At 33.3% G+C, this 22,899-nt stretch overlaps 1 long non-coding RNA gene across 1 annotated transcript; it reads right to left on the minus strand.

The window, feature by feature from the left end:
• Window positions 1–7,783: 7,783 nt before the first annotated feature.
• On the minus strand, window positions 7,784–13,841 carry LOC146997890 (uncharacterized). The gene is made up of 3 exons (XR_015039959.1): window positions 13,709–13,841; window positions 11,963–12,043; window positions 7,784–8,580 (listed from the first exon to the last, which is right to left on the minus strand). It is a non-coding gene; the product is annotated as an uncharacterized LOC146997890 (long non-coding RNA).
• Between the last annotated feature and the right edge of the window lie 9,058 nt (window positions 13,842–22,899).

Here is a 22,899-nt window from a genome sequence, read left to right on the forward strand (position 1 = left end):
AGTTGACAACATTTGCGTCAACATACATATAATTTTCAAATTCTTCTCTGTTCATTTCCAAATTCTCCAAGACGTCTATGTCTTCTTCTTTCTTAGTGATTTGTCTCACTTGAGAAATGTCCAAGCCAGCTTTATGGAAGCAATTGGTAATGCATGTTGATGTAACGTTATTTTCCATGCATCGTTCATTAAATGTATCGCTTCGAGTACGTTTACATTAACATTTGAGGATGTTCCTATTTTTTCTCTCCTATCGAGAAGCATCAAAATCATCAGGTGCATCAAGTTTGATGTAAAACTTTTGATGATTCCTTGGTCCATAGGCTGAATAACACTTGAAGAAATCATTAAGAAAAATTGAAACCTGATCACTCTCCAAGATAAAATGAAGCCGCCGTCATGCATGCGCAGGACTTATGACTCTTCATTAACCTTCGGTTGACTTCGGAATGTTAAAGAAATTTTTCCAAGAAAGGATTAGCTGACCTGAAGAAGTGGAACTCAATAAAAGTTGTATGAATCACAAAACTATTGCTAACTATAACCGAATTTGCTCGTTAAAAGCGACCAGTGTTTTCGATTGTACCAACCAAGTATTTTCGATTTATTCCTTAAATCCGGATTCTCGTTAAATCAGGGCTCGTTATAAGCGAGTTGTACTGTATTTGTTTTCTTACAGCATATTTCAGTTCAAAAGTTTTATTTCTGAAAAAAAAAAAAATTACATTTCCGTCAATGATTATGTATACTCAATATTTGGCATTTTCTGTCAATCTCGTAATTCAGTACAAAGTCCGTAATCCAGATGTCCATTATCCGGAATGATCTATAATCCGGACCTCAAAGCCACAAACTTACGCATGCGCGTTTGATGCGCGCGTCCGCTACGCATGCGCGTAAAGCTAGTAAAGTGTTTACACATGAGTTCTTCCGATAGTGATGAAAGTGACAGAGAGGTTATTATTGAAAACGAAAAAATTTCGATTGACAAGTTAGTCGGTATTCTCGACACAGCAATTACAGGATTTGAACAGTGGAACTTTGTAACTGAACAAGAAATTAGGTCTGTTTATAGAAGAGAGAATTCGAGAGAAAGTATTAGCACAAAAAACGAAGCAACTTAAACAAGTTACATTGAAAGAAATGTTTAATAAAGTAAACAAATAAATATTAAGCTTTTTTTTTTTTTTTTTTTGTAAATTTTGATGCCCTTTAGATCATAGTTGTTCTTTATTTCATAAATTACGGTTTCATATTTTTAATTGTATAAGTTCTGCATGCCATCTTACCAGATTTAAATTGATGATCTATAATCCGGAAAAAACCCTAATCTGGAATTGCCGAAGTCCCGACGAGTCCGGATTACGGACTTTGTACTGTAATTATTTTCCTCAATCCACTGGAACAACTGTAAAGCAGTCAATATTATACAATTAAAACAATCGTCTTTGTATACTGTAAGTCTCAGCTCTGCTAAATTCTTTTAATACTTGATACTGATTCGTTTAGAAAACTTAGAACAAAGTAATTCTGCAGAACGCAATATTAAGGAAACAAATATTTCACTTTAAAATATCTAATTCCTCTTTTTGGAACTTGTATCTATGTTGTAAACGTATTCTACAAAGGCTCTCAATTTGACATATTTAAATATATATTTCCCAAGTCATATATAGTATATAGTCATTTAAATATATATTTTCCAAGTCATATATAGTAATATATATTCCAAGTCATACATAGTATATATTATCAAGTCATATATAGTATATAGTCAAGTCATATATTGTCATATCAGTCATATAAGTTTCCTAAAAGGTTTAGCCAGTGTATTTAAAAAATATTAATATTTCTTGGTTATATTCATTTTGTTTCGTTCTGATGAAATTAGAAGATGAAGGCGAAATTTATTTCTTAAAAACTTAAATTTAAATTTAATGTCACTAAGAGGATTAATGCTAATAAAAGAAATTACATCTTTATTTAAGGTTACTTGTACTACCGTAAAATTGGTTTGGCTTCTCCAATATCATCTCCAACAGCGCTCCAGGTAAAGTGTGCATTTCTATAACTAATTATCATGATAATTTTATTATTCATAAGAAAGAAAGTATTATACCTGTTGGTGAACCAGCTAGTTCATTAAAATTATTACATTTGGTTTATTTGATTATGGCAAAGCACTCGAGGGCTATCTGCCTAAGGAGAGGGATGCCTTCATGGAAGCCTTTCTAAAGGAAACTGGCTCGTATACACGTTACACATGGGAAAAATCAGGAAAACGCCCATGCAGCCAGCATGTTCTCCAGGATTCAAATCCAGAACCAAACTACCAGTGTTCAGCGATTTTACCACTATGCTGCTGGTGAGCCTAATTTAAAGTATTAGATCTACGGCAAATGCTATAATCTGTCACTTTAAAATAATCAGTCCAAAGTGGTTGCCAGCCCTCTCCATTTGCGATAGTAACGCGTGTCGTCCTAACCACACATCATTTATTTCCCCTCCTCGTTTGAGATTGAAGTTTATATTAGTCTTCATTTGCACGCTTTATGTGAAAAAGTGATGGAAAGAGTGTGAAAGTGGAGGGAAAAGAATTAGGCGGCTTTCATCATCTGCTGTCGTTTCCACGGTTATGAGGCAAATCCAGAGGCGGAAAATAACCTATTTTAAAGTAATAGACAGTAGTGGCGCTCGCCGTGATATTTTGCACTAAACCTAACACTTTTCGTTAGTTAATCTTAAGAAACTAGTTGATATGAGAGGGTTCGCTGTGATTTTACACCCATGCGGAATAAACTGAATTTCGAAATTGAATTTTAGAGTTATTTTTATTTAAAACGAGCAACAATTAACCTCGAATTAATGACTCGAGCAACAATTAACCTCGAATATCATGCATTTACTAACACCTGTGGATTAAGAAAATTCAAGTGTATAGGTTTTTAGTCCAAAGGGATTTGAATCCCAAAGGACTATTAGTTTCGTTTTGGCATTTTGCGTCGGACGGATAAATGTCGGTTCACTTTTCAAACTGTTGCCATAAAATGTTAGAGTCCTGCATTATATTTGAAGAAATTAAATAATGAAAATCTGCGTAAATGTATGTATATTTCTCACATTGTCATAAAATAACGGTACATAGAGTCATCGAATTTTGAATAACGTAATCCTCCAACGAATATGAGCATGTGGAAGACCAAATTTGAAATTTGAAATTTGTTTTATGATCGATTTCCTATTTTTTAAAACTTTGACGAATTTTTGATTAACAAACTCAAGGATTTCAAAGCGAGCAATGGCAACGTTGTGCAGAAAAAACATTTTTATCTCCAGCGCGTGAGTCTCTGTATCGGAAATTCTAAAGATATGCTCGTTTTAAAACTATTTTGCGATATTGCTGTTGCACTGGATCTTATGGTTTAAATGCGAGGAACATGATAGTTAATAAATAAAGGTAACACACAAAATGTTAAAAAACGTCCCTTTGGACGTAATTTAAAATCTGAAACATTTCAGTTTTTTTTTTTTTTTTTTTTTTAAATTTTATTGAGCTGAGAAGGACTGAAAGTGTTACAATGACTCTAGCGTCTTTTCTTATTTCATAGCTTGCATTCTTTTGATTTTTTAAGTGTAAGATTCAGAATACATATTGTGTATGATCTGATTATATCCATTGTTTAAAAGTTATATGTGAATAAATGGAATACATTCGTTGTGAATAAGGTAATTTTATAACGCTGAGTATTTCTTGTGTAGACAGTACATTCAGTGGCGTAAATAAGGGTATGCAAAGAGTGCCGTCGCATAGGGGCCCGAAGGTTTAAGGGGCCCTTGAATGTTCTGCTGAACTACATTCACATGATTAAACTTTAAAAAATGCGCATTCTTTTATAAATAATATGATCAAGGGCAAGGTGCCCCCATAAAAGTTGAATTCAATATTTATGTCATACCAAAATGTCGGGTATCATATTTCAACGGAAATATCCATTTTGACCGTTCTCAAATCCATTTCTACGGTTTGCTTTCGTGACATCTGTACGTACGGACAGAATAAAGGGCTCTTCCTTTAAAAAAGGTTTATAAAATGCGCTTAAAACGGATTCAAAAGGGATTTTTCATGACATTTGTACGTTCGCGTATATGTGCATACGTATGTGTACAGTGAGACAGAGATATATATCTCGCATAACTCTAACTTGTATATGGAGTGCTATAATAGCTAGTTGTGCACTTCACTTTTTATTGCAATTGGCAGAATATATATCCACCCCCTTACCAGTCTTAAAAGTACTGTAAATTTAATAAGGGGCCCAAAAATGTTTTCGCATAGGGGCCCAAGAGTTCTAGTTACGCCACTGAGTACATTTAAGAGTGAGCAGTTATTAAAGGTGAAATTTAACACTAAATGTATACGAATGCAAATTAGTAAAATTCACTTTGAATAAAATTCTGCATTGGCTATTATTATAGAACATCTTTTTCATATAGACTGTCATAAAAAGTGCTGACTTCTATTTACATAATTGGTGTAAATATTTTTTCTCATACGCATAGTTTTATGTAAAGATTGCATTTGGGCTCAGATGTTTATCATAGATTTCTTTCTTCATCTTATTTGCCACTTATTAAGTAATATTTTACATCGATATTTTATTATTATAGAACATCTTTTTCATATAGACTTTTATTTACATATAATTGGTGTAAATATTTTTTCTCAACGCATAGTTTTAGGTAGAAATTGCATTTGGGCTCAAATGTTTATCATAGATTTCTTTCTTCATCTTATTTACCGCTTACTAAGTAATATTTCACATCGATACTTTTGCGAAGTATCCAACATGTGTTTGTATTTATTTCAACCAGGTAGTGAAATCTTCATAATTTCCTATATTTGATCTAACTTCGCAATGAAATGTTTCAGAAGCAATCGACGATGCTTTAATTATTTTATTTTGTACAGAAAATTGCGTGGCAAAGTATTTTCAACTATCTTGCTTAAATCTTAAAGCACGCAAAAGATCATGGGACATGACAGAAATATTGCTGGATAAGCATCCACAGATCGCAATAACAGATCGCAATAAACTATTTCCTCGATCAAATGACTTGTGTGCATTGATTGCAAACAGGAAACAACAGCAACGTTTCTGTACGCTTAAATTAACGTAACATCTTTTTCGTGTAGACTACAATAAAAAGTGCTGAGCTTCTAATAACATATATAATTGGCGTAAATATTTTTCTCATATGCATAGTGTTATGTGTTATGTAAAGATAGCGTTTCGGCTCAGATGTTTATCACATATTTATTTCTTCCTCTTATTTTCCACTTATTACACTCTAAATTCGAAAGAGTCCTATCCGATTCTAAAGGAGTGATATCCCACCTCCCTCTAATGCCAAAATGGCACCAACCTCGAAGGAGCGATATTTCTCTCTAGTAAAAAGCGGTCCCTTTTCACACAAAAACAGGAGTGACCCTTTCTTCGTTCGCTCTTCTTCGATAGTCAGATATCGCCCGATATTCGGGTGAAACCACACACATTACAAGGAGTTATAATAATAGTCTGCTCACTCCTTGATGGTGCGATTTTTATATAATTATTTTATAGGCAAACTGAAAATTGGTATTTGCTATGTAAACTTTATAGCTGATGTATTGTTTTAGATATCTGGTTAAAATATTATCTCTTGAAAAAAATATTTTACACTACTTTTTAACATGCTATTGTGATTTTAATTATCTGATATATACATCTGTTTTAGATTTGCTACCTATGTACTTACTTAAACATTTATTGGCGATGAGATTTCTTTCGAGATCTAACGAAATATACTTATAAAAAAAATTACATCCATATTAAAATATTGGAAATTCGGTGTAGTTAACATTCTGAAATACTTAACACTATCACTTTCTCACAGTTTCTGTAAAATATATTTTATTTTACAGAAACATGGCTTTTGCCTTTATGTGTAGTAAGCAATAAAAATAAGAACGTCAATGCAACTTATATATAAAAACTGGAATAGCAAGATATTCGCAATGAAAAACTTAACTTTTGAATAAAAAATAAGGTTTTTCAGGTACTTAAAACTTTGAATAAATATTTCAGATATTTTCAAAATTTGATTTGAGAAATCAAAAAATTCTTAGTTTCATAAAAGAAATTTAAAAAAAAATCATTTTAGATGAATCATATATATATATATATATATATATAGTGATATACATTCTAAATTTTGTATACATATTTTAATTTAAAAAAGCAAATTATGCTTATTCACAAGATTTGGGCACGTAATCATGTAAATTGTAAGCTAAATTTTCCATTAAATCTAGTTGTTGGAACTACTTTCTAGTTGGAAAAGTAATTTATTAAAAATAGTTCTTGATAAATTTTATAATGAAAATTTGAATGTGTTAGAACAGCTGATCATATATATATATGTGTCAGTAAACCTGTATCATAATCTGATAGATTTAACTTCTTAAAATGACTATATTAATACAATTTGTGAATTGATGTTACTAGTAGTTTGTCTACTTGAGCATAATATGCATAAAAAATCGAATAATAAATTTTAATATACATTGAAGTAAGAAACAAATGCGAATTTAATTTCCCTTACATGAAAACTATTCAGCTTTATTTTTAATGTATGAGATTCAGAAAATAAGTAACCATAAAATACTCTCATGCTATTGTTTTTAGCTTCATATATTGCACAAAATATTGCAAAAGAAATGTTTCTATTTCTTATTACATAATTATGAAGAGCTTAAAATTAATTATTACCCCAAATTATGAATAAAGTCTAAAATCTTCAGTTAGCTTGTTACGCTTTCTATTTTTGAAAAGTTATATGCATACAAATTCCTATACATTAATCATTACAGGTGAATAAATGCTTACATATACTTTTAGACTATAACTTATTTTTATATATGCTAATTCCAAGTCTCATTTGGGAAAAATAAAGTAAATTTTAAAATGAAATAATATGGATTATAGCTCACATGTGTAAGCTAAAAATTCATTTTTCATAATTCTGCTGAAATTTATTATGTATTTCATTTATTGATTAAATCCGAATAGGAATCATTACCATAACTGCAGAATTATAATAATTTCAATGAACAAAGTATTTTAAATATAAGTGAAAACAAGCATTGCATGAAAAACTCTTTATTAGGAAATATATGTACATATATATACATATATAAAAATGGAAAATATGACACTAAAATGACATTAAAAATATGAAATGTAATGCATGTACAAAATGCAATAAATTCAGACTCGAACATGTATTTAAAGAGTCCACACAAGCTCTAGGAGTGCTGACATTATACAAAAGGCTTGCCACAAAATTATAAAAATTTGTTGATGTATGTGCATATTGAAGCTAAATACAAAATTAGTTTTAAATAGAATGTCAAATGCCTTCATGGCATGATTTGGGCATGCTTTTAAGTGATTTACTGCTTTAATATAGAATGAACTTGTAATGCACACTATAATGGGCTGTTTATTCTGAGCTGGTCCAAGAGATTCCATGTCTTCCATTCCCTGAAAATAAATTTCTTTATTAAGAATACATCCATTACCTATCTATTAGGAGAAGTCAAATACCAATGAGCCATACTAGAAAGTTTATCTTTCCAATTAAAAAATATCGCCAGAAAATTTTTCTTCTTTCAAAAATAAGTAATTCCTAGTAATTTTATTCACATAGAGGTCTTTTGCTTTTAGTTTCTGTAAAAATGCAGTATAAATACATATAGGAATATGTAAATGTTATATTGATGCAAATATAAAATAGGATAGTCTATCTGTGCGTTGCTTCTTAATGAAAAATGTAATAAAAATAATGTACATAAAAATGTAAAAAGAACAAACTATATGGAGAATTAGTCTGTCTTTTCCTTATGAAAACAAGTATCATCCCTTCATAATAAACTATTGTTGTTCATAATAAACTATTGTTATTGTAAAGATGTTTGTTCTTGATTTCATGATCGCTATAGTCTGGCTGGAAGTGTATCTTTTGAATTTCACCTTGAAGCAATTTTTCCATCACTTTACAAGTTAAAAAAAAAAAAAAAAAAAAAAAAAAAAAAAAAAAAAAAAAATCTATGTTCACTGTATATACATGCATATATATGATTAGTGTCATGCTTTAGATTTAGATCATATAAAGGCATCACACATATTACAAACCATCTTACTCTCTCGAAATATTTGCTAGTATGTAGGTGACATTCAAATCAATGCAATTCCAATTCTACAGAAATTAGCTAAATGACCATGCATCATCTGTGGGTACAATAGTCGAAAGCAGCCTGAGAAGATGAATTTTAGCCACATGAGGCCAAATACATTCACTGCTGTAAAATGGCTCATTTTAATATAATCTGCCCTCTTAAAATGAAAGTTAGTGCAAAGCATATCAAAATTCCTCAATACTTACATTTAGCAAATATTAGAAGTGCAGAATTTGGATTTTTTTTTTTTTTTTTTCTTTCAAATAACAACCTGATGCTAAAATACTTGCTTTGCCTTTACCCTACAAAAATAAAAATAAAAGTATATATAAAAGACATATACTGGATAAAAATTGCATGTGAAATGTAATAATTAATTGAAACTATATAAATATCACACATGAACCTTTCAAGATAGAATATGTAGCAAATTTCAAAGTATATGCAGCTCAGCTCACTTACATATAGTATCAATAGCTTATTTACATATACATACACTGCAAACTAAAAATATTATCCTATGAAAAGAATTTTATAGCTAAGCATATGAAATTATTTTTTATGCATAGACTTATGCCAAATATTTACTCATTAATAATGAATAAAACCTTTTTCCCTCTTTCTTTCCAATAATTTTAGCTGAGCAAAAGTTCTGTGAGCAAAACTAATGCTTTTAGGTCATCTATCTATCTATCTATCTATATATATATATATATATATATATATATATATATATATATATATATATATATATATATACACGTTTATTACATAATGACTACAAAACTATCATTAAAAAGGCCTTTGGCACTAGAGGCACATGCATTTACCGCTTATCTTTAAGAGCCAGAAGGAAAAAACTATAAGCCATTTAAGAATAAAGACCAATGTGAGTAATAGATGCAAAATTACTTTACTCTAGGTAATTAAAAAGTAAACAAAGAAAAGTTTTAAAGTATTCTATCATTTATAATCCTAATTAAATTCTATCATCTATAATCCTAGTTGAATTTTTAAAGATTTTTACCACTGAAATCAGCAATACTTGGTACCAGAAGATCAGGGCGTTTTGTTTCCACATATTTCAAAATTCTTGGGACGTAAAAAGATGAAAACTTTTTTAAATGTCTATCATTAGAAATTGTTTCAGTTTCTATACAATTTCTTACATGGCAATCTATACAATTTCTTACATTCAATTGTTTTTATGACTGAAACATACTGAAATGTTTCTTTTACAATTTTGGTTTCAAATTGACCTGTTTTTGTATTCAGAGCTTGATCCAATCTACTGCCAAGCATAATTTCGACAGCTTCGATAAAATTCTGACAGCTTTTCAAAGCCTTTATTTGTCCTTTAGTTGCTGACATGCCATCAAAAATCTGCCTAATGGGAAGAATGCCTCCGTGGAGGTCTTTCTAAGGCAAACTGGTTCGTATACACGTTACACATGGAGAAAACCACAAAAAAGTCCATGCAGCCAGCTTCTTCATGCGATTCAAACTCTGGACCGAACTACCAGTGCTCAGCGACTTTGCCGCTGGTGGGTAATATTCAGGGGATGTGCATTAATGTTCGGAGAAAAAGCATGATATTAAGCATTTGTAAGTAAACAGCCTGTTAAACATGGTATTTAGGGCATATAAATTAAAATGAGCGCAGGGGCGTAGCTAGAGGAGGGCAAGGGGCATCTGTCCCCGGGCGCAGGATCCAAAGGGCGCCAAACTGATGTTACGGCATTTTAGAATTAAATGTTTTCTATCCTTGGGAAGTAGTAGGGGGCGCGAAATCTTCAGTTGTCCCTGGGCGCTGAAAACCCTAGGTACGATTCTGAATGAGCAGCAAGAAATATAATATTAAGCATACGTAAGTAAAATTTACATAAAGTAAATATTAGTTACTGAAATCAATTTGGCCTTCCCCCATTTTCTCAAAATTGTTCCAAAAACTGTTCCGTTAAGAAAATTTTCGGCAACATATTATCTTAGAAGGAAACATTCTTTAAACGCAATTTAATAGTTCTTTGACTGTATCTCAACCATTATGCTTAATTTCATGCCGAGACAAGTACTCGAGTATGCAGTTTTGTAAATTTTCTTTGCAAACACTTTAAAATCACTTTTAGAAAACATAGCACGGAAATCAGACAAAATAATAATAAATTGAGAAAAAATGACACATGCAAATAAATTTTGAACAGCAGCGAAAGAAAGCGAGGAGGCCGCAAGAGAATTCTACCAGCTTTGTGCTTTTGCAGCGTTTACATTTACTGGATTCTTTGCGGTAGTGTTTTCGAAGGCAGGTGGAAGGATGGTAACTTTGAACTTCTGCAGTTCATAAAATTTCAGAATGCAGTTCCAAATACTGATATACATCTGTAAATTTTTTTCATGACTGTTGCGAGAAGAATTTTGCAAAGTACAAATGGATTAAAAAACACCTAAGACTGAGAAATTGTACCATACTGTCTACAAATCAGCTGATAGAATAGTAAATAAAACTTTTAGAATACTATTAATGATTTTGTGTATAAGGAAAACAAACAAAATAGTACTTTACGGTATTAGAATTAATGTTTTGTTTCAAAACTAAACCCAGATATTTTGTTTTTATGTATATCATTTTGACATTTTATAGACTTTTTATTGTGCACTGAGTGAGGCAGCAAGAACTCTGGCTACACCTCTAACAGTGTTCACATAACTTAGTTATTGAAAATGTAAACAAGCTGTGTTACCTGAGTCTTTAAATCCTATCTAAACCAGGAAATGAATTCATATGAGTTTATTAAAATCAGGTTACTTACATTTCTTTCCTACTTTAAAGGACTGTGGATAAGAAAAGGTTTATAAGACTTGTTTGATACAACAATAGCTTTTGCTAATGTAAACAATTATATTATTTTGAACATTACTTCATCAGATCCTCACTCATTTTAATATCACTAGGAGAAGATATAATAACTAATTGAAATGAAAAGGCAATAATCTTGAAAAGTAATAAGTAAATGTCATTAGTTTAACTTTCTAACTATTGAGTTGATGTATATGAATTAATCTATGAATCATTTTAGAATTATCGTTTAAATTAGTATATATTTCGACAATTTTGAAAGTATGCCTGACAAGTTTTCTTAGAAGGGGGAAATAAATAAATAAAAATAACCCGTCGAATTAGGTTTTCTCCCGCAATAGAAGGGAGGGGAAGCTGTTTTTTAATTGTGCATTCTATTATCTGTTAATAAAATAAGTTAATTTTTTTAAATATGATAGGCGCTGCCACAAATATAAGGCAATATTGCTTAATTTTCATATTATAAAATAAAAATGCATCAAACATTTAGGTTTTATGGCTTACATATAAAAAGTCGTTTTGTTTCAGTTGAAATAAAAATGTTTAGATATAAACGAATTTTACTATTTAATTAAGTCTGAAAAAAACATGCCTTACATTTTTTAGAAATAAATACTGTTTTTTTTTAATTTTCTTATTTGCATTAAAAGAAATAAACATTTGGTGTACATATTATATATTGGCATATACGTATATTTGTCAGTAAATACATATTTAGCATAAAATAAATACATGTATATAGCATATAAAGTCAACTGAATATCTGGAATTTTCAAAAATCCGGACTAGGTATAGTTTTTAATTTAAAACAGAGTAGAAAATAAAATTACCTTTTAGGACATTAACAGCATCTTCGGGAACTTCTTGCAGTTATAAAAATCTGATAATTTTGAACTATTATGTAACGCCTCCTGAAAAAAGTATTTTATTGTGCTACAGTTTAAAAAAAAGACAAGGGGCAGATAAATTTGACAATTTGCTGTGGCACAAGTATTAGGAATATAGAACCTATGTAGAATGGGACAAGGTACAAAAATTTTATGCTTGGTCTTTGATTGAAAATGAATTCTCATTAAATAGTTATCTGCATGAATTACCTGGAATATTTAATAATACAATAGTTTTTCAGTTTGTCATCAGAAAATCAAAACTTATTATTTTTTTTAAATAGCTGGGTTTTCTTTTAGTCCAAAGGGGCAATTCTCCCAGAAGGACTGTTAATTTCGTTTTGGCATTTTGCATATATTTTGCATTTTTCATATTCCCGATATGTTTCATTTCAAAGGACTGTTAATTTCGTTTTGGCATTTTGCATATATTTTGCATTTTGCATATTCCCGATATGTTTCATTTCAAATTGCTGCCACCAAACATTATATTAAAAGAAATTAAATAATGAAGAATCTGCATGAATGTATGTATGTTTCTCGCATTATAATAAAACAACGGTACCTAGAGCCAACAAAATTTGAATAAGGTAATCTTCCATAGAATATGGGCATGTGGAAGCCCTAATTTGAATTTGAAATTGGTTTTATTATTTGCTTTATTATTTAATATTTTGTAATACTTCAACGAATTTTTGATTAACAAAGTAAACGATTTCAAAGCGAGCAATGGCAAGACTGTACGAGTAAAAAATATATATATATATATATATATCTCCAGCTCGCGAGACTCTGTATTGGAAATTCTAAAGATATGTTCATTTTAAAATTATTTTGCGATATTGCTGTTGAATGTTTTTATGGTTTAAGTGCGAAGAACGTGATATTTAATAAATAAAGGTAACACACAAAATGTTAAAAAAATGCCTCTTTGGACGTAATTTAAAATCTGAAGCTTTCAGTCTTTTTTAAAGAATGCAAGATTTTTTTTAAATCGTAAACGGAAAGCCGTCTTAGCAGCTTTATTGGTCTCCCGGACTTTTGAATGTTCAAGAGGCCTTAGTTACACCTACACTCTCGAGAATAACAACATATTTGCAAAAATATAAGTTTTAGAATGCTGATATGACCCAAGTAGTGGAATATTTTGGAAAAATTCAGCTTTGCAACAGTAAGTGAATTTTATTGTCGCAAACTATAAGCAGAATTTATAAAAAATGAAAGTTAAAAATCTATTAAAAACTACTAGAAGCTGAAAACGATATGAGTTCAATAGGAAATTCAGTAAAGTATACGGTTTTTATTTCTTCCAATACTGCCAAATAATTTACACACTTGTGTTATAAAAAAAATCAAAACTTTAGTATGCATTTTTTTTTTCCACCGCTGTTCTTCCTATTTGAAATAGGAATGCATGCAAAACTAAATTTAAATAATTAAATTCGATAGCTTTGTGTAAATTGTTCAAAAATAAAAATAATGTTAAGAATTATTTACAAAAAGTACCATCCATACGTACAGCTTTCATTGTGTTAGCAGTACATAATAAATAAAACTACGTTACAGCATTACACTCTTAAAGCAAATTTACAGACACCTAAAAAAAAAGAGCAAACTAACTATAATTTATAATAATTAAGATATTTATATTAAGAAATAATTGTATATATATTTTAAAAGCGAACTTACTTTTGGCAAAGGAGCTGTATCCATTGTTACGACTGTCCTCGCTTGAAATGGCGCTTAGCCAAAGAACAAACTTGTTTGGTCAGTCTGGGTGGACGATGACAAGACAGGGGGTCGTCCTGCTCCTTCAATTCACTCCCTTCCCCAAGGTTATTATTGCAAGTGGGAAACATGTTCTGCTACCAAGACAGTAAATTTGCGTTGTTTGACACGCAACGGAGCGAAAACTGCTGTCACCCTCCAAATCCCACTCTGCGAGATTTAGAGTGTATGTATAAAAAACACTAAAATTTCCTATTGTAAGGATAAACCCTTTGTATATGTGATTACGGCAAAACCCCTAGGGCTATATGCATAAGGGAAGGAATGGTTTCGTGGAAAACATTTTAAGGGAAACTGGCTGGTAAATACGTTACACATGAGGGAAACCACGGAAACGCCCAATGCGACCTGGCCGTACGCGGGAGTCGAACCTCGAAGCAAACTACCAACGAGTGACTTTACCGCTCGGCCGGTGATGGGCAGATAAGTATAAACTGAAACGAGTCAAGTCCAAGATGAAGCCGAAGGTAGTTTGAGAATATAAAAACTTGTTGTTGTTACTTATTCTCACTTGTCTGATAGTAACACCAGCCCAAGCCCAAAAATTCCTCGTGGCAAAGTTGGTTGGTTGGTTGATTTTTTAAATGGCACAAAACCTCGAGGGTTATTATGCGCCAGACAAATGGTAAGTAAAATTCAAGATGCATAAACACACTGTATCGAGTGAATTGATGAAATGAACCTGAAATGCTGATGAAGGCATGGAGAAATGACTTTAAAATGTCCAGGCAGAAATGACTGAAAAATGCTGTAGCATCAGGTAGAGCAGGATAAAATGTAGTTCAAATCATATGGTAAAAGGAGATGTCTTTTAAAAAACTTATGAGGTTGATGTGAGGTTTCTTCCAATGAGATCTGTTAAGTTAACATTCGTAGAGTTGAAATAAAATTCACGTTTCTGACTAAAAGCAGGACAGCAGGTTAAAATGGGATTGACTAAAACGGGAACGTTGCAAGTGCCACAAATAGGCTCATTATCTCCTTTCAAGAGGTACTGATATGTCAGTCTGCAATGACCAATTCGTAAGCGAGTGAGTAGTACATCCTCCTTTCGATTCCCTGTACTCCAAATTGGGTTTTAGCTGCCTTAAATTGTTCAGAGTTGGGCATTCGCAGAATTCTTACCACCTGAACAAGAAATTTGTTCTAATGTAATTCCGTATGCCTGTAAAAGGGACATCTTTTTCTGAGGTAATATCAGCAGATTTTGCTGCAATATTGGCGAGTTCATTGCCTTTGATGCCAGCGTCTCCAGGCACCCAGCAGTATGCAATATAATAACCTGCGTTTCTCAAACGGAGGTGTGGCTTTAAAATTTCTAAGACCTTTGTATTTATTGATTCAAGAGCACTCAGAGAATCAGAGTAGATGATGCATTTTCTGCTATTCTGCCTAGAGATAAAGATCCATGTGGCAAGGAGCGTAAGATACGTACACTGCAATAACAAAGCATTATTGACATTCCACACTACTTTCCTGTCTTTGGCATCAACCTTGAGTACCTTACACTTGCGAATCCGATTTAGCTGAGTTCCACCCACAATTTTGATGAAGTGCAAACCCCCAGGGGGGAATGGAGGGTCTCCTACCCATTTCCACTTCCACCAAACCACACTAGGAAGCTCCACGAGCTCGTGTGCACACGATAGTTTTTGGCTCACCGTATACTTCGAGTTCCACCATACCGCACTACACATTTGCAAACATTCATGCCTTCTTCGGGATTCGAACCCGGGGCCTTCGTCACCGCAGTCAGCCACGCTAACCACTATACCGGTTTTGGCAGCGTATAGAACTTATCTCATTCATATTAAAAATTTCTTTTCCAGGTGTGTATAGAACTGCTTTCGTTCATATTGAAATATTTTTATATTTTCTCTTTTTCAGGCGTAGAACTCTTTGGATGCAGCCCGCTGTTGGAAACTCGGCAATCAGTTAATATGAAGTATTATGTCTGAAGATCCAGGAAAATATCTTTTTTGTACGTATTTTTGTTTCGATCTTCACTTTCTTTTAAAGTGTCATGATTTTATGTTACAAAAGTTCAGAGAAATGCTAATATAAATATTTCGTACTCTTCGGTTATCAGCACCAGATTCAGAAATGTATGAAATGAATATATGCATGTATGTATGGATGTATGTGTTCGTATATGCATATGTATATGTGTGTACCTATGTATGAGTATGTGTACGTTATACATGCATACATACGGACATTTCCGAATCCGGTTGCGACAACAGAAGAGTATCAAGTACTTTTACTACGAATTAAAAGAAAATGGTGAGATAATTTTTTTTAACTTTCATTTTTCCTCTTTATTTATTAGCGTTACATTATTTTATACCGTTTTATTAATGAGCACTTTTGAATGTTAAATTTTGAAATAGGCTAATTATATTTAACAAAGCAACATTTTATAATTTAGAGCAAAGTTTTTAATTTATGGTTTTCGACTGAATCGAGTTTTTAAATATCACGAAAGTTATTTACTGTATTAAGCATTATTGACAGGCCCATCAGCGGCCATGTGTAACGTTAAAAACGGGCCAGTTCCTCTTAGAATGTCCTCCATGAAAGCATCGCTCCCTTTCGTATAGTGCCTTAGTGCGGAGCAGGTAAATTATAACAAAGCATTATTTTCCACACTGCTTTTCTTACTAGCGTTCTATTACATCTTAGGTATATCTATTAAGCAAACACAATTTTAAATTGTTTTTTGAACTTTGATTATAAATTAAATTACTAAGCAATTTTTTAATATCCTAAAGTAAGTAAGTTAGTTCTTCAAATAACTGCTGAAAAGAATTAGATTCTAGAATATTATAAATTGATGATGTCTGCCTTTCGGTTTAGTTTATTATGGCTAAGAGCACTAAGGGCCTAACTGGAGGGATGTCTTCGTGAACAGTTTCTAAGGGAAACTGCCTCGTATACATGTTACAAATGAAGAAAACCACGAAAACGCCCATGCAAATGCGCGTAATTCTTTTAGTTTCATAAATATATCGCTATCTATGAATGTTTTATTTTGTCCTTTGAGAATAGAAATAATTAACAGAAAAGGATTTTATTGATTTTATTTAAACTGTGCCATTTCTAAGCCCTGTAATTTGGTCTCTACAATCGAAGAATTCTTTTAATGAAGAGAGAGTTTTTGATATATTATTTTGACATTGTTTTCTTTTGATACAACTAACTTTAGTATAGTGCCATTCTGTAGTAAAATTACTACAAATCGTTTCTGGATAAGGTGACCGCATTACAACCTAACCATAATAAAGTGTTTTTTTTTTCATCGCATAAGTTATTTCTCCCGCTTCTCTAGCGAGCCTTCGTGGTGTAACGGTAGCACGCTGAGCCGGTATTCCAGAGGTTCGTGGTTCGATCCCCGGCGAAGACGGTTTGCTAATTTTTCATCTTGCCTGCTTCCAAAAAATCCTAATGTCTCTACAATCGAAGAATTTATTTTAAGTGAAACGCGTCATCATGTCGTTTTTTGCTAAAGGGCGTAAACAAGATATGTGTGTTTTAGCAAAAATGACAATAGTTAATATTAAAGATGCCATTTTAACGAGTAAGGGATATAATGAAGAGTTCACTAAAGATTTATTTTTTCGCGTTATTGAGGAACGAAAAGAAATAGAGGAACGTGAATTTAACGAAAGAAAACAGCGTGAGGAACGCGAGCAAGTTGACCTGGATTCGAACCTAGGTCGGAATGACCAATGTTCAGCGACTTTACCGCTCGATCGCTGTTGATGACGACTATTGAATTTGGTTCTAGAACTTAAAAGAAATGTAAAATTTCTCCCAGGAATTAAAAATCCGGTAAATTCTTGTTCAGAAAGTTTTCCCGACTTTGTACTTCATAAAATTATGCAAATGATTTAGTTTCGTGTATGTTTAAATAAACCTGAGTTGAAAAATCATCAAGTATGATAAAAATCACAAGAAAACTCATGCAAGTAAGCAACCCTACCTTGAAGATGGCCTTCTTAAGCTCAACTATTTAGTTTTCATTGAGGTATTTCCTCTTTGGTTCACATAGCACATATTTTACTAATGGCATAAATCACTTACGACACAAAAACAAATTAAAGCAATAAAATTCCCTTCATTAAATGCAACCTAATACGGAAAATTTCTTTAACCCGTCAGCACACGCGCTGGGGAAAAATCCACCACCCACGTAGTCTTTTCTCAGAAAATAAGAGAAGGTCGTACGTGAACTTTCTAGTACTTTATGTACCTTTCAAGATCAAGGTTAGGAAGTGGTCGTCCAAAGGAATTTTTCCCGTGTCCATGGGATTTTTGTGTTTTCGGGTAAGGCATGTGCAACGGGATTGTAGATACCCCGCGCGTGTACTAACGTTTCACTTCCAGGGAGACATTCATTGAGATGCGTGCGTACGAACGAGAACAGCAACGACTGCGGGTTCTTCTCGCTAGTGTTGAAACTGATAGCGAAATCGAAAATTCCGATTCTGAGTGCGATAATATTTCTGAAAGTACTCACGAAACTGTTTCTGATCAGTGATATGATGATCCCCATGATCTTCTTTGACATCATATAATTTTTATGTTTGAATAGATGGAACAATTTGAAGTAAAAAATTACCCTCGAAAAACGTTCGGACACGGCTGCACAGTATAGTGTCAAGAAAAGCTTTAGAAATTTGAAACATCCAACTGAGTGTTTATTGCAAATTATTGATGAATAAATAATGGAAGATTTGGTAAAATCAACAAACATTTACATTTCATCAATTAGAAACAAATTCTCTAGAGAACGTGATGCACAAGAGACAAACGTAGATGAATTAAAGGTGTTGTTTTTCCTATTATATTACGCTGGAGTGCTGAGAGCAGCACTCCAGCGTTTGCAAAAATATGTACTTGTTTGCAAAAATATGTTATCACACTATGTGAGGATTGTTCAATGTGAGGAGATTATTTGAATAATAAACTCAGGTAAGAGGGGGTGGGCGGAAAAACTATGTGTTATTTATATTTTTTAATATTCTTATTTATAATCTATTCTTTGATATGAATAATTGTATGACATTATATTCAGTTTTAAGGAAAAAAAGCTAGTAAGAATGCAGCCTTTTCATATTCCTCTAGTACTTTATCAAACCACTCTTTATAATAAACACTTATGTTTAAAAAATATGTATATATGAAAACGGATTTTTCTAATATAAAAAATCATATATATATCTTATACTCGTATAAGTTAGTAATTTTGCATAAATTTCGATTTTTATGGCATACTTTAGGTAACCAGTATGGAAATGTTTGTATAACTTAAAGTAAGATTATCTCGAATTAAAACTGGAAAAAAGGTTTAACAGAATTCAAAAAGCTATTAGTCATTTATCCATTCATTGAAAACAAAGAAAATGCTTTTATTTACACGTTGGGGGGTGTGAACTCCGAAAAACAAACACTGGGGTAAAATTTGTTCCGCTCGGGTACTAACGTAGCGCAGTGATGCGCGTGTGCTGAAGGGTTAAGAGGTCACCGTGTATAATGTACATGTGACGTACTAGTGTACACCGTAACGTGCACTTCCCTTATCATCCACTTGTGTTGTTGTTGATTTTGTTATTTATGCTCGTTTATCTGATAATAACAACAGCTCAAGCCCATCAAATTCCTCGTGGCAAGGAGCGCAAGATAGGCTTGTCGTTGGCAACAGCCTTGAGCATCCTGCAAGTGAAATTTTGATGGAGAGCACCCCGAGGGGGGACGGATCCGAGGGTCTTCTATCCCTCTCCCCTTTCACCAAACCACACGACATGTCGTACCGACACTATATATTTACAATCATCCATGCCTTCTCCGGGATTTGAACCCGGGCCCTTCGTCACGGCAGTCAGCGACGCTAACCACTATACCGGCTGGGCCGCATCGTGTACTTTTAATAAGACCTAATAGCTATACTTGCCAGACGCCCCGGCTTGACACGGTCAGTTCTGGTTTTCAGACAAAATCCCGGTGTCCCGGTCGGTTTACTTCACGTCCCGGTAAAAATTAAATTTCATTTTAGAGATGACCAAGAAAGTCTAAAAAATTAATTATGAAGGATTATTTAGGATAATTACTTTGCCATTTATTTCTCTACTGTATCAAAAGTGAAAAACCATAGAAGATGAATGGTCTACTAATAAATATCACTTCTATAGTGAAGACTACAGAAGAGTGATTGTCTCGTTATTATGCTCGATGCGAGAAGCTCTCCGGGCGAGTCCAATATTGGTCACTAAATCAACATTCGGCGAGTAGTCCAATACTGGGCGAGTCCAATACTGGTCACTAAGGCAACGTTGGGCGAGTCCAATACTGGGCGAGTCCAATATTGGTCACTAAGGCAACGTTGGGCGAGTCTAATATTGGGCACACCGTAGCTAAAGCGCCAGAGGAGATTTCCTTCCAAACTACAGCGCTTCGTGTGCAATAACATTGGACTCGCCCATTGGACTCGCCCATTGGACTCACCACTAGCCGCTTGCGATAGAGACAAAGAATAAGGGGATTCCCAATTCAAATTCTTGATAGAGATAAGGTAATTCAGTCAGTTGTCAGTTCCTGTCAGCGGTGCCTGTTGTGTTAGTGAACTAGCGCTGTTTTAGTTATGTTTTAAGTTAAAGTTTATATGTTCTCAATTAAAATGCCAAAACGGTCGTGTAAATTCACTGAGGATTTACAGAATGAATTAATTCCCTTTTTCGAAGAAGGTATTGCACGGGCACTGGTAATCAAGATGAAGATCACAGAGCTATATGTTCACAATGCAATTCTGAGTTTTCGGTTGCCCACGGTGATACAGCCGATATAAAAGACCATTTGCAGTCGAGTAAACACAAAAAGAGTTAGGCATGCGCTGTTGGCTCATCAAAACCTGACCAGTTTTTTTTTTTTTTTTTAAGACTACGAGTTGCAATGATAAAACCTTAGCAGAGAAACAGGCGACCGTTGCTTACCACGCAGCAAACCATAGCCTAAGATTTAATTCGAATTCTTGTCCATCAAAACTAATGTCTTAGTTTTTTTAACCTAAACTTTTCACTCGGAAAAACTAATTGTGAGGCAATAGTTTTAAGTGTCATTAAGTCTTTTAACTCAAGATACAGTACCGTGAACTCATTCAACACGGAATACTCGGTTTCTAACAGTGATGTCCGCTCTTGAAAGAATTTTACAGATTTTTGAAGGTTTGAAAGCGTTTTCTTGAGACCAAGAAATGTGCCCTTGAGCAGTAAAAAACTTGTTTACTGCTTTAACGGGTTTAGTACTTGTGGTTTGTCCACGGACAGATTGCACTGTTTAACAAGGCCATCCTGTTAATGGAAATAGATGACACTACAGCTTTTGAGATTGCTGAAGCTCTCAAAAGAAACCTGATTCAACGACCCGCCCCCAATGGCTGACCCCACAGCCGGCTTCGGCTTGACCAGAAATAAGTGTCATTTTAATATAGAGGCACCTAATAGGTGTACCACCTTTGCCTCCTATGAAGGGACGGATAATTACAACCGTACCTTCTCCTGGATTCGAACCCCGGCCCTTTGGTACCGCAGTCAGCTCCACTAACCACTATACCGTCTGGGCGGCATAGGGCGAAACTCGAGTCAATAAAATGCGTTCCTGTGTTTTCAGCTGTGGAGTTATTGGAAGTTATTCTTTCATGATGGGGTACCCAAAACGTTCTGTAAGATTCAGCAAAATGTGAAGGCATTCATTATTCTATTTTTGATGCTACTGTCAGTTTTGATGCCAGAATGGCTGCATTATTTTTTTAATATTTGTATTTTTTTTCTTACAGAATTTCTCCATATGAAACTTGTTGTTCAAACGGGAAGCTGGCTGCAGAACTCAACGGCCTCGGACTTGCTGAAAAAGCAATTTGCCAGGAACTCATACACCCTGGGAAAAATGCATAATCCTGACTACGGAGTGTTCAGAGATCGTGCGAGCTTCGCTGTTTGGATTTGTTTTCCATTGTGTTGTGTTTATGTTATTAGTAGTTTGAGATGGTAACTACTGGTTGCGCTGTGCCATACTGAGAAGAGCTGTATGAGTATTTTTGCGAAAAGCTCTAGATCTGTAAAGTATTTCTTTTGTGAAAATAAATTTTAGCAAGCTCTCATTGTTTCTGTGTGAAGTCAATCTGTTACGAACACGTATGCACGCAGCAACATTATTTAATTAATTATTCCAGATGATCAGATGTTACAAAACCATGGAAAAAGTTAAAATTTCATGTTTGCAACGTAGGAAAAGTGATAAAATAAGTAAAAATCAACTTTTACGAGTGATTCTGTTAAAAACAATTAAGCGTTAATTTCGTTTGACGTTTGAATTTAACCTTGAATGACCTTCAGTATGACCGATTTGACCTTTAAATGACTTTCAATAACCTTCAAAAGGAAATTTTTGCTAGAAACCACCAAGATTAAATTCCACTATGTTATTTCACCTATATGACCTTGACTGACCTTATATTCGATTTATTTAACCTTCAAATGACTTTTAAAAGTCTTAAAAGTACGGAAACGTGCTCAGTGACCTTGAAAATCCGTTATTCAACCTTGAAGGGCTATTCTTGAGGGTGAATTTTGTTCACCTGAGTTTAGTTTGAGCTACTTAACCTTGAATGACCTTCAAGTTGACCGATTCGACCTTCAAATGACTTTCAAAAGTTCTTCAACATACAAACTTAATAGAATCTGATGGTAAATGACCTTGAAAGGTCCGTTATTTAACCTTGAAGGGCTATTCTTGAGGGTGAATTTTGTTCACCTGAGTTTAGTTTGAGCTACTTAACCTTGAATGACCTTCACGTTGACTGATTCGACCTTCAAAAGTTCTTCAACATACAAACTTAATAGAATCTGATGGTAAATGACCTTGAAAATCCGTTATTCAACCTTCAAAATGATTTTCTGCTAAAAATCACTAAGCTTCAATTTCAATAAGGGTGTCAGTTGAGTTATTTAACCTTGAATGCCCTTCAAGTTTACCGATTCGACCTTCAAATGACTTTCAAAAGTTCTTGAACATACAAACATAATAGAATCTGATGC

This window comes from Stegodyphus dumicola, chromosome 3 (genome assembly GCF_044657685.1).
Source record: "Stegodyphus dumicola isolate Sdum_Otavi_A_Nest chromosome 3, ASM4465768v1".
NCBI classification, from domain to species: Eukaryota; Metazoa; Arthropoda; class Arachnida; order Araneae; family Eresidae; genus Stegodyphus; species Stegodyphus dumicola.